This window comes from Callorhinus ursinus, unplaced genomic scaffold (genome assembly GCF_003265705.2).
Source record: "Callorhinus ursinus isolate GAN/ISIS: 27379988/994484 unplaced genomic scaffold, GSC_fseal_2.0 scaffold34, whole genome shotgun sequence".
Lineage (NCBI taxonomy): Eukaryota > Metazoa > Chordata > Mammalia > Carnivora > Otariidae > Callorhinus > Callorhinus ursinus.
In genome coordinates this window covers 430938-443930 of record NW_027397096.1, presented here as the reverse complement: position 1 = coordinate 443930, position 12993 = coordinate 430938, and the positions used below count along the sequence as shown (strand labels likewise).

Below are 12993 nucleotides of genomic sequence, written 5' to 3'. Positions count from 1 at the left end.
ATATTAAAAAGGTAAAATAATAACAATTATTTTTTTTAAAGATTTATATATGTGACAGAGAGTGCAGGTGGGAGGGGCAGAAGGAGAGGGAGAGAGAGTCTTTTCTTTTTTTAAGCAGACTCTTTGCTGAGCTCGGAGCCCCACGCATGGCTCCATCTCATGACCCTGAGATCACGACCCTGAGATCATGACCTGAGCTGAAACCAAGAGTCTGACGCTTAACCAACTGAGCCACCCAGGCATCCCAATAACATAATTATTTTTTAAGTCCTTAAGATCAAAAGGCAGGGTTAAAATGTGTTTGGTTTTTGTCTTTATCTTTATTCACAGCTATAAAAATTAAATCCAGGGGTGCCTGTGTGGCTCAGTCCATTGAACGTCAGACTCTTGATTTCAGCTCAGGTTATGATCTCAGGGTTGTGAGATCGAGCCCAGCATTGGCTCCGTGATGTGTGGAGCCTGCTTAAGATTCTCTTTCTCCCTCTGCCCCTCCCCTAACTCATGTTCTTGCATGCTCTCTCTCTCAAAAAAGAAAAATAAATAAATGATAATTAAAAAAATGAAATCCAAATTCTCTACTGTTCTCAAGGCCCTGTACTGATTCCTACTTGTTTTTCTGATCTTGTTTCCTACTTTTTTCCTTTGCTGGGCTATTCAGAGAATAAAACGTGAATGGTGTCCCCTGGACCAGTGTAGTCCAGAAACCTCCTTCCTCACCATCATTTCATTCTATCTGCCAGGACCTTCTTTCATTTCCTGGGACACAGCAAGTGCATTTTCTTGTCCCAGGGTTTTTGCACGTGTTCCTTAATCTGGAATCCCTTGGCTACTCCAGTTTTCGTTTAAATGTCATTCATTCCTCAGAAATGTTTTCTCTTATTACCCTCATTAGTGTAGTCTGTCGTATTTTTTCACCTCGATACTGTTTATTGCCACCTTTTTTTCTGTGTCTTCTACCAGGATACAAACTCCATGACCTCAGGGATTCTATTTGTTCTGTTCATTGTATCTGGTACATAGAAGGCACTCAATAAATATTTGTTGAATGAATGAATTAAAATTCTAGCCATTTTTTAAGGTCTGCTTTAAATCACCTCCTTCATAAAGCCTTCTTTGAGTCCTCTCAGTGAGAATCTTTTACTCTACTAGGTGTACACACAGTCATAAAAGGGAAGAAAGCTTGTTTTACTTTCTTCATGGTCTATGGTGGTGACATCTAGAATGAATTTGGTATGTCCTTTTGTATGTTAGCATTTTAGAAATTATTTTCTATATATATTTTAAAAGTTTTCATATTACAAAGTGTAACTTCTAAACATTTTTTCTATGTCCAGTTTGAGAATTTCCCCTCTTTTAATAGTCTTTGTTTCTATGGCTTCCCAATGTTCATGATACATGAGGATGTCATGATGCTGAGATGAAGAATGACTAGTTTAGTTGGATTTGCCCTCATTGACATGTCCATGCTTTGGAGAAATGCAGATACACAAATTAATTAGCTAAAAACTCCTATAGTGAGTCTCTTGACAGAATCTTCTCACCATCTGCTAATTGTTCTCTATCAAATATGAACACATAACAATGTGTCTTTGCCTTTAAACGAAGACAGGTTAATTCTCAAAGTTTTAACATTTATGCTCATTGTTATAACTGAAACTAATATAACACTGTATGTTAACTATTTTGGAATTAAAAAGTAATAATAAAAGTAGTAATTTGAAAAAAGAAAAAAACATTTGTTCTCCTTGTAAACAGATTTTAGAAGACATTTTGTCCTCTCCCCAATAGTATTTTTAGAGTGTTTCTTCGTTAGCTTATTTGCAGAATTGTTTAAACTAACACTAATTTTACTGCAGCAATTGAAACAAATGTTTCCATTTTGAAAATGTCTGCTGGAAAAATAAAGATCTGCAATTCAAATGAATGGGGAGATTGTTAAATTGTGGTAAGTAAAATGGATGTTTATACTTAATCTTTTCTCAAGAAACATCATCCAAAATATTCATTATTAAATGTTTCTTGGATGGATGTAGTAGGTTCTATGTAAGTCCTTATGAATTATGATGGATGGCATAGATGTCCTAATTCTCCATTCTCAAAAGACAAGTGTTTATTAAGATGGATCTATCATTTTAGCAACTGAAAAGAAAGTGCACAGAACTATAACACATCACTCCACATCAAGTTAAGCATATAACAGTTTTATTTCCATTCGGAAAAATTATAATCCAAGGAAAGTTTTTATACATTCCTCCCAAGGGAGTTTGTATTTTAAAGGAGTGCTACAGAAATAAAACCTGATCTCAGTTTAGTGTATAATAACATAAAAACAGATTTTAAAGATTCTAAATACATGAGTCTATGAGCTTAAGGTTTACAGCAGTCAGTACTGCCTACTTGTCTCAAATCAGTGTTTATCAATGTGATTCTGATTTCTTTCTGGGCAATTCTGTTGGCTTTTGGAACATTCATTTTAAAAATAACTGATTTACTCAGCTATTAAATACTAAGTAGTATGATATCACACAATAATAAATATTTTTAAAAAGGTAAAAATGAACCAAAGGTGGATTCTTAGAACAAGAGAGGTTAATTTATTTCATGTTTACTGTTACTGGACACAGCACAGACCAAACCTCTGTGCCTCCTCTTGTTGTCCTTGTCTAACTCCAAAGCTGTAAACCTGAAAGAGATCTTCCAGAGACCCTTTGACTTCCTTCCCTGCCTTCATGAAGAAAAACCCAAGCCCTCCAGACAACCAACCCTCACTCATGCTCTTCCTGAACACCTCCAGGGATAGAGACAACCTTGCTCTGGAAAAGTGAACTTGCTTTGGTATCAAGCAACAGAAATGGTTACATGAGTTACCTAGGATTCCCCATTAAGGACAATATATCACACATGCAGCATCACCTCCCCATTTCTCACAGAAGCCTTATAAGTTAGCTATTTCATTAGGTCTGTTTTATAGAGAAACCCAGGCCAGACAAGTAATTTAGCGAAGGTTGCACTTCTGGTAAATGGCTGATCCAGGATTCACACCCAAGTTATCTCTTTCATTAACCCAGTTGCTTCTCAAAGTCAGTGTATGCATTTACCTACACATGGAATTAATAAAATCAATAAACAAAAGCCTAAACCTATGTTTTAGGAAACGAGTTTCCTTGGACAATATAAATTAAATAATCACACTAGATACCACTTATTAAGAGAATATTCCATATTGAAAGTGTCAGAACTTCAAATCTAGCCTATTTTTATTTTAAATTTTAGTTAACATACAGTGCAATATAAATCTGGCCTATTTTAAATCAAATATCTCCGTGTGGAATAAATAGACTGCAAATTCCCAAGACTTGTCATCAGTATATAAACCTATAATTTAGCAAACACACACACACACACACACACACACACGCACACATGCACGCACATACACGCAGGCGTGAACACCTTCTAAGGATAAAGTTCCAGGTCTTTCTTTAGGTGTCAGTTTCGAGACTTCAAGTGTCTCAAACGTGTGTGTGACTAAGGAAAAGAATAGCTGAATCATGTCTAAAAGCGAGTCCTCCCAATTAAAAATCTATAATAAAAAATAAAACAATTGGGCTTTCCATCAGCCTTTTAACCTCAACAGCTCTTCTCTCCAAACCAACCCAACCTACTTCCCTCCTCTTTGCCCCCACCAAACTGGAAAATAAACCCTAAGGCCGGAGGTAGAAGGGGCCACAGCTTGGCCTAGGCTCCACATTAGCCTGAAGCCTATCGGGGCCCGGAATCCACGGGTCCCAACGGGTCCCCAGTGTTGGCGGGGAGAAGCGGGGAGAGCTCTGTTTGTGGGCAAAAGCAGGGCGGGGAGGTGAACACAGCCGGAGTTCACGAGGTGCCTGAACCATCAGACGAGGGTCTAGGAAAAGAGAACCTCAAGGTTACAGAGGCGAGGAGAACGCGAGAAGGAGCACCTCCTGCGCAAACTCCTCCGCCCGCCACTCGGTACAGCCAAACCGCACCGCAAGCCCGCCGGCTAAGCGGAAGGCAGCGCGGCTCAGGGCCCGGCCCAGGCCGGCGCATGCGCCGCAGCCCTCTCCGCTCCCGGCCCCCCTCCCCTCTCTTATCCCGGCGGGTCTGGGGCGGCGGCGGCGGTGGCGGCGGCGGCGGCGGCGCGGTGACGTCAGGGCGTTGGGGCAGCTCCTGTGACAGACGGAGCTGGAGCGGCGGGGCGGCGGCGGAGTCCGGCGGCTGAGATAGCAAGTGAGCGAGCGAACGAGCAGCGATCCCGGGGCCCAAGGAGCGAGAAAGAGAAGGAGGAGCGCTCGGGCGCGAGCGAGAAAAGCCGCGAGGGCCAGGCTTGGGCTCGAGCCCCGGAACGGCTGAGGAGCCCGCCCGCTCCCCTCCCCTCCCCCTCCCCGGGACCGGGCCCAGCGCGCCATCCTCCCCCTCCCTCCTTCCCTCCCTCCCTCCTTCCTCCCTTCCCTCTCCCTCTCCCCCTCCCCCGCCGGTGGATGGGAGTGAAGGACGGAAGAGGCCCTGCGGAGGCGGCGGTGCAGCGCTCCGGTAAGGCGGCGAGGGGGTCTGTGCCCTCCCCTCTGTCTTCTCTACGGCGCTCGGGCGGCTGCGGGCCGGGCCGGGCGGCCTGACGAGGTGGCTGCGCCGGTCCCCTCCCTCCCATTCTCCCCTCCCCCTGCCACCGCCTCCTCCTTCTTCTTCTCTCCTCGCTCTCAAAATGGCGGCCGCGACGGCCGTTGAGTGAGAGACACGGGAGGAGGGGGGACAGGCCGGGGAGGGCGCTGCCCTCGCTCCCGTCCTCCCCGACCCGGGTTCGGGGGGTGCCGGAGCCGCCGCGACTCCACCCGCGGCCCTCCCCGGGAAGAGATCGCCCTCCTCCCTCAGTGACTTAGCAAGAAAAGTATTCTTGGGTAGGAAGGGCGTGGAGAGCAGGTCGCTCTCTGATCTTGGGGAAATGGTTTGGCCCTCTTCTCCCTGGCCGCGGAAGACGAGCTCCGCAGTCCCCACCCCACCCGTGGTTGGCGGCTCGGGGACTGTGCTCGGCTCCGCGGGGCCTGGGCACCCATAGGCCTTCAGGCGTTCCGTCCCCCACCTGTCCTTAGGATGGGGTTGACCTGAGGAGGATGGCCCAGCCCTTCCCTGGTCCCTCTGTGCGGTGGTCCAGCCTCTACTCCCGCTAAAGAGCGGTCCGACCCTCTGAACCATCCGCCGCATCCACCCACCGAATCAGGCAGGTTTTTCTTTTCTGCCCCTGGCTCCTGAGACGGGAGTTGCCTTTTGACGTTGTAACACAGCTTCGAGGCCCTCAGCCATTCCCCTTCATCTAATCTCCCCACTCCTTTAGGAAACGCAGTGCCTTCTTTAGTCTCCCAGGTGAGAAAATAGAAAATGTCTTTGAGGTGGTGGGCAAATTTGAACTCTCTCTCTCAACAGTAGAGAAGAGTAGGTTTTCAGTATTTTAGATAAGAGAGCAAGGTGCCTTGGCTTTATTTGTTTTTCTACCTTTCTTCAGTGACTTAGCAAGAAACTCCCTGGGAGGAGGGCAGGAAATTTTCTTTTGGGGTTGGGGTTTGGGTCCAAATTACATCCGTCCTTTGGTTAAGAATTTGTGCTTTTGAAGAGAAGAACCAGATTTGTGGTTTCATTCTCAATGGGCGATGTCATGCCAAGGTCCCCCCCTCCCCCTTTCCTTAAGAGGCAATCGGGAGAGAATAAAGATATTACTGTTATCCCGACCTCTACTTTAACACATAGTCCTCAAGATTCATGACGTTTTAAAGGCTAAACAAAAAATTTATGCCATTTTTAGTAATTCTATTTTTGTTGGGAGGTGGGTTGTTTTGTGTGAATTTCATTTGAGTCTAGGGCGGAGGAGAGAGCTTGGGCCTTTCATACCAGTAATGTCATCCCTCCTCCTTTGCCACAGTAGTATTTGCTTAAAAATTTTTTTTGTGTGTGTGTTTGTTTTTTTTCTGCAGCAGGGCTTGATTACTGCAGGGTTCAGTCTTTTAATCAGGAAAATTTCCTGCCTGAGTATGTCGGCAGTGATATAATGTTGAATAAATAAAAGGCTTTTACTTAAAAAATTCTGATTTGCTTCTAAGACATCAGCTAGCTTTTAATCTCTCATGGTATCTTTCAAGACACAGTTTTGCAAAATAACTGGCAATTGCAAGTTGCAGTTTTTATTAAAGCATAACTGTAATCTGTATTTAGGGTGATTTATTCTTTCATGTTCTATTATAAATGATCATTGTTTGGATTGTTCAGAAGGGGAGGATCTCTTAAAACAAATTTGAAGCTGTTATTTTTTTTTATAAATCAGAGAAAGGAACCGAATTTTTCACCAGATATTTCTCTGTATATTGATTTTGATAGAGATAACCCTGTTTTGGTACCCATCCCCTCTCCTTTTAAAAATGGGCTAATATTTGTGGATGCTGTGAACAGCCATTGAGCTGAGGAGACTGGGTGGAGTAAGAGAGCAGAAGCTGTGAAATGCTAGATTGCCCTTTCATAGCATTTTTCTTTTGCTTATGTTTTGTAAGGTTATTTGATACTAATTGGTGCTACAACAAAGGTATTTCTCTCTAGTAAATTTTAAAATCTGATGTTTTTAGTTTCCAACATTTTTGCAGTTGGGGTAAAAAGCAATGTCCCTGCTCTAAAGCAGACACTTATTGTCTCTCTGTATTTGTGTATACATACACACACATGTATACAACCTGTGTTAATGTTTTTTTTATTGTTTTAGTCAAGTAAATGTAAGTTAATGAATGCCAGAAATATTTGGCAAGAAATAGTAATAGATAATACGGCAAAAATCTAAGAATACTATAGATGTTTTCTTTTACTTCAGTTTGCATTGAAACAGTAAATCTGATTTTTTAATAATATCAGAGATGAGTAAAAAAGGGTAAGATAACTTGTGTTAAAGGCTATTTATAAAGGTTTTCTTGTGTTGTCCCTTGAAAGGGACCTTTTGTAAGGTACTACCACAAGAGAGGGTAGGTCACTTTAATGTCTTCCATCAAGCATTCATGTGAATAGACATCTTCAAAAGAATGTCAGATTCATATGGTAAATGTGATTTTGATGAGACTTAAGACTGTCAGTGTATGATATATTTTCACACTTTTGTTATTTTTAATGTGATTAGAAGGTAGAAGGGTTCATATGGTGAGGAACGAGTAAGGTAGAGAATGGTAATTGACTGTTATGTGACATATTCCCATCCTAGTATTTTAAGGTATAAAAGTGCACTAAGAGTGGTGATTTTTCAGTAGACTATTCATTGATCAGGAGCTTAAAATAATTTGACATAAGAGAGCTTTAGTCCAAATATGTATCTGTGGATGTTTCTGATACATGTGACAGGATCTTTTGCTTAATTTGTAGATCAGTTTTTAAAATTCTTCATAATCCTATATTTATAAAACTTTTAATGAGATTGGGATAGATTTCATTTTTTTAGTAGAATTGTTTGGTATGTATTTTTTCAGTTAAAATAACTTTAGAATATTAGAAATTTGGAGATGTTTCTGGAAGGGAAAAATCAGTATCATAACTTTTCTTTTTCTAGCTAGAACATCCATGTTTCATTGTCTCTATTTTTTCTATGTAAATGTTTCCCTTCTGTGTACTAAATAATATGTATGTCAATACATACTACACATACACACACATATGTGCATGTATACACCTTGTGACTCATATTTTAGGTATTCAAGAAAAAATAGGACCTTTTTGTTTACATATGGCTCATCTTATTCACAACTTGTCATCTTAATAAACAAGCCGTAGAAACTATGGAAGTTGACAACAGTATGGAAATGTCTTTAAAAAACAGACTCAAAGCAAAATCTTAGAGCAATCAAGACGAATTTTCCAATTCTTTCCATTGAGTTCTACAATAGTGAGTCACATACTCTTTTGCCAAGGGGACTTAAGGCTCAGTTGGTTTTAAACTGAGCTGGCCAATGTCTGCTGTGGTCCTAGAAGAGATTTTTTTATTCACGTCTAAGTCTCTATTTTGAAAATATTTCATTATGACAGGTAACCTGTCATAATGTTGGAAAGAGAAATAGTTAAATGTGAAGTGGAAATTCTTTGTCACTGTTCTTAAAGTCTTCTACAATAGGACTGTAATTGTTTTGTTTTTACTTAAAATGTTGCTCTATTTAAAATAAAACTAATGGTATGCAATGAGTTCTGAAAAGATAAAGGAACAAAAAAGATGAAAACCTGTCCTCCTGAAGTTGTTTAGCTATAGAGTGAATCTTAGTTGTAAAGGCCAGGTGTTTTGAGAAATCTGTACTTCGTGAAGAAAAATGTTATAATACATGAGCCTAATAATGAACTGCAATTAAGGCTTTTTGGATTGTTTTAGCTTTGTTGCTAGTTTGGCATGACATTTCAGGTAGTTATTTAAACAGAACCTTGGTTATGTGTCTGAACTGCTATATGTATCATTTTTAACCTTGCCATGGCAGTTAGATATAATTGATATTTGTGAAATGCTTTATACTCAGTGGATGCAGGCATCATAAGTGCTTATGATTTTGATTTATTGTTTTCTCTTTAAAAGATGGTGGCTTTTGGTTGAAATGTCCCTAGGTAGGATTGAGCTGTGCATTAAGGATACTTCTGGAAAGGTATCCTCTAAAGTTACTGTCATCTGGGCGCCTGGGTGGCTCAGTTGGTTAAGCGACTGCCTTCGGCTCAGGTCATGATCCTGGAGTCCCGGGATCGAGTCCTGCATCGGGCTCCCTGCTCAGCGGGGAGTCTGCCTCTCCCTCTGACCCTCCCCCCTCTTATGCTCGCTCTCTCTCAATCTTTCTCAAATAAATAAAAATCTTTAAAAAAAATAAAGTTACTGTTATTTAACATTGTCATAAACATTTCTCTGGAACTTTGTAAATATATTGAATGTGGTACTCATTTTCATTTGTTCTGCTACTTTTGGAGGCAGATTTGTATTTTTATGGGTGAGAAAATTAAAATTTAGAGAATGTCTTTCCCTAAGGTCACATGTTGGGGTAGCAGCTAGATTGAGGTAAATATAGGAATTTATTTATTTATTTTTATTTTTATTTATTTCACAGAGAGATAGCGAGAACAGGAACACAAGCAGGGGGAGTGGGAGAGGGAGAAGCAGGCTTCCCGCCAAGCAGGGAGCCCGAGGCGGGGCTCGATCCCAGGACTCTGGGATGATGACCTGAGCCGAAGGCAGACCCTTAACGACTGAGCCACCCAGGCGCCCCAAATATAGGAATTTAACCACTTGGGTATTGCCTTGCATGATTTCTTATTCTTTTGACAAAATGGACCCTTTTTATGACTATTCTTGTGTTTGTGAATTTCTTCCTTTCTTAAATGGTGAAAATCCATTAGCATTTATTGCCTGCATCATTTAAATTGGCATTTATTAACATACAGTCTTGTATTGTTAACTATTTTGCTTACATAAGGCCTTAGGTATTTGAGTAGGGACTCCCAGAGAGTGCCTGATACTGTTTTACAGTAGTATTAATAAGCAAATAAATACTTGTTGCATACGTGCTGGTAGTATTAACAAGCAAGTGTTAATAAATTAATATTAGGTATTAAATTAATATTTAAGTAAATATACATAAGTTGTATTAATAAGTAAATAAATATTTGTTTTAATAGATTGAATGCAGGGTTATGTGAAAGGAAATGTGCTAAGCTATAGTTCTTAGTAATAGCTGACTTCCAGTGATCTTTCAGGAATTGAGGTGAAGGAGGGAAAAGTGTTCATACTTCCTTTAAAGGGATTTTATGTTGTTCCAGGGAACAGGGTTACACTCCCGACATACCTATCAGGGCCACAAAATTCTCATCCATAAGAAGTGAATTAACTCACCTGGATGCATTACGTTTGCATCTTGTATTATTTGTTTTTTGCATTTTGATTATCTGTTCTTTGAGCTCTTATGTGTTGACAAGAATTATTGACAGTTAACTAAGGTTGTTAACAAATTTTCTGAGAGACTGTCCTTTGATAACAGTGAAATTAAGAATCTGGGAAATTTTCGGGGCGCCTGGGTGGCTCAGTCGTTAAGTGTCTGCCTTCGGCTCAGGTCATGATCCCAGGGTCCTGGGATGGAGCCCCATGTCGGGCTCTCTGCTCAGCGGGAAGCCTGCTTCTCCCTCTCTCACTCCCCCTGCTTGTGTTCCCTCTCTCGCTGTGTCTCTCTCTGTCAAATAAATAAATAAAATCGTAAAAAAAGAAAAATCTGGGAAATTTTCAAGGACTTTAATTTTTAAATGAATACAAAATTTTATGTTTATTAAGATTTTGCATATTGATTAATCCACTTTAATAAGTCTATGGCAAAGATAGATGTTTTGTGATATTAGTGTTCTGTATGCTTAAGGCATATTTTATATTTTATTCATCTTTCCATATTTGTTTTTATTTTATCAAAAATATGCTGACTGCAGGATGCCTGGCTGGCTCAGAAGAGTGTGTGACTCTTGATCTCGGGTCATGAGCTTGAGCCCCACATTGGGTGCAGAGATTACTTAAATGAATAAATAAAAACTTTAAGAAAAAATATGCTGACTGCAAAAAAAGGGAAGGTGAAGATGAGTCAGTTTTATTATTTGTTTTTTTGTTGCTAATTTTTATTTTTTAAGGGGGGGAGTTATACATTCAGCATTATCACAGAAAACAGATTAAGCTATTGACTAAAACCATATCTGAATATTTTAGTAGTCCTACTTCCACAATTTGCCAGCTATGTTCTTTGAGCAGAAGCTTCAGTTTCCTTATCTGTAAGTGGATAATGTTGACAGTATCTAACTCAGAGAATAATGGCTACTATTGAATGAAGAATGGCTTATAAATCCTTCAGTAAATGATTTTTTTTATTGTTAGAGACTTTTTTTAAGGAGAATTTAACATACAGTTAATCAAATAAGTCGTCAATATATTAATATAGTAGGTTTTTTTTAAAAGATTTTATTTATTTGAGAGAGAGAGAGAGAGAGAGCATGGAATTGGGGGGGCAGAGGGACAAACAGACTCCCTGCTGAGCAGGGAGCGCAATGCCAAGGTTAGTGTTAGGGATTTTTTTTCTCTTTGGTATTCGTTATGTGTATCTGAAAACCAATGATGTCTTCATAGTTTCTTTTTTTTAGGATTGTATGTATGTATGTATGTATTTAGTTGTGCAGAGGGAGAGGGAGAGAGAGAATCTGAAGCTGACTCCACACTTAATTTGGATCCCGATGCAGACTTGATCTCACCACCCTGAGATCATGACCTGAGCCAAAATCAAGAGTCCCACACTCAACTGAGCCACCCAGGCACCCCTCAAAGTTTCTTAATAGGCAAAGAGTGCTATGTAAATCAGTGCCAAATGGAATAATTCATCTTTTTTAATGTAAAAGTATGTTGCAAATAAGCATTTTATTTAAACTGTAAAGTATGGTTTACATCTTTAACAATCAGAACATTTTTGTACTTTTAAATATTAATTTAAATAATTTAAATTAATTTAAACACATTTTTCCTGTGTTTTTTTAATAAAGTTTTTTTTTGTTGTTGTTGTTGTTTTAAGATTTTATTTATTTATTTGACAGAGAGGGAACAGAAGCAGGCTTCCCGCCGAGCAGGGAGCCCAATGCGGGGCTCGATCCCAGCACCTGGGATCATGACCTGAGCTGAAGGCAGATGCTTAATGGCTGAGCCACCCAGGTGCCCCTAAAGTTTTTATTTTGGAATAATTTTAGATTTACAGACAAGTTGTGAAGATAGTGCGGAGAGTTCATACACCCTGAACCCAATTTTCCCCATTGTTAACATTTTAATTTTTGAGGTACATTTGTCAGTCTTTGTATTTACTGTTACCTAAACTCCAGACTTTATATGGATTTGACTAGTTTTTCCATTAATGTCCTCTTTCTGTTCTAGATCCAGCCCAGGGTACCATATTACATTTGGTTATGCCTCTTCTGGTTTGTGACAGTTTATTGGTTCCTTGTTTTTCATTACCTTGACAGTCTTGAGTAGTACTCGTCAGGTATCCAGTAAGATGTCTCCCAAACTGGGTTTGTGTGGTGTTTTTTCAGTAGACTCGGGTTAAGGGTTTTTGGAAGAAATACCACAGAGGTGAAGTGCACTTCTCATCCTATCATGTCTAGGGCTATATGATACACACAAAACATCACTGGTGGTGTTAACCTTCATCATTTAGTTAATGTAGTATGTGCTAGTTTTCTCTACCCTAAAGGTATTTTTTCTTTCTTCTGCTTTATCCTTTGGAAAGCTAGTCAAGTTCAGTGTTTAGGAAGGGGGCAGTGTTTACATGTGTTAATTGGAGTTCTATAAAATAGATTCATCTCCTCTCCCCCATTTATTAAAATAATTTACATTTTTGACTATCAGAAAAATTTTGTTTAGAATCTTAAATATTAATTCAAATAACCCTAAATTTTGCCTGGTTTTCTAAATAGTATTGTAACTATAGTTTGGAAAATAAAGATCAAAGAAAAATTTTGAAGAAATATGCTTAAGTGAATTATATATTCCTTTAGAAATTATTCTGAGAGTAAAGTTCAGTGTTGGGATTTTAGAGAAGAGCTCCCCATTTCTCCATTTTGGGGCTTATGTAGAGGGAGACTGCTGTGATCTGAGAAGCAAAGCAAATAGGGGATCTTAGTCATTGATTCTTTCCTAGTATTTGAATATTCTAAATAATAAATTTTAAATAGTGCAGCAGAAAACAAAACATTTTGACTGATTAGACTCTTACTTTCAAAACAGAACTGGTAAATGGACAGGACATGTCCTGTCCTAAAAGATACTATTTTATATTAAAGAGAATTTATAATTTGAGAGTAAGATTATTTTTGAGAATTGCAGTTACTACATTCTTTATATCTTGCCCTTCCATTGTAACACTTATATAGAGACTTGCATTGGTTTTCTATTAAAAAAAAAAAACAAACAACCCTGGG

At 39.5% G+C, this 12993-nt stretch overlaps 1 protein-coding gene across 3 annotated transcripts in view; it reads left to right on the top strand.

Moving 5' to 3' along the window:
- Nucleotides 1–4177: 4177 nt before the first annotated feature.
- Nucleotides 4178–12993, top strand: part of PAFAH1B1 (platelet activating factor acetylhydrolase 1b regulatory subunit 1) — an 83103-nt gene continuing 74287 nt past the window's right edge. For 2 of the 3 annotated variants that reach the window (XM_025851081.2, XM_073879258.1), the window contains exon 1: nt 4178–4554. The gene's annotated coding sequence lies outside the window, so the exon portion shown is untranslated. The remainder of the gene's footprint in view (nt 4555–12993) is intronic. The other variant, XM_073879259.1, reaches the window with a different exon arrangement.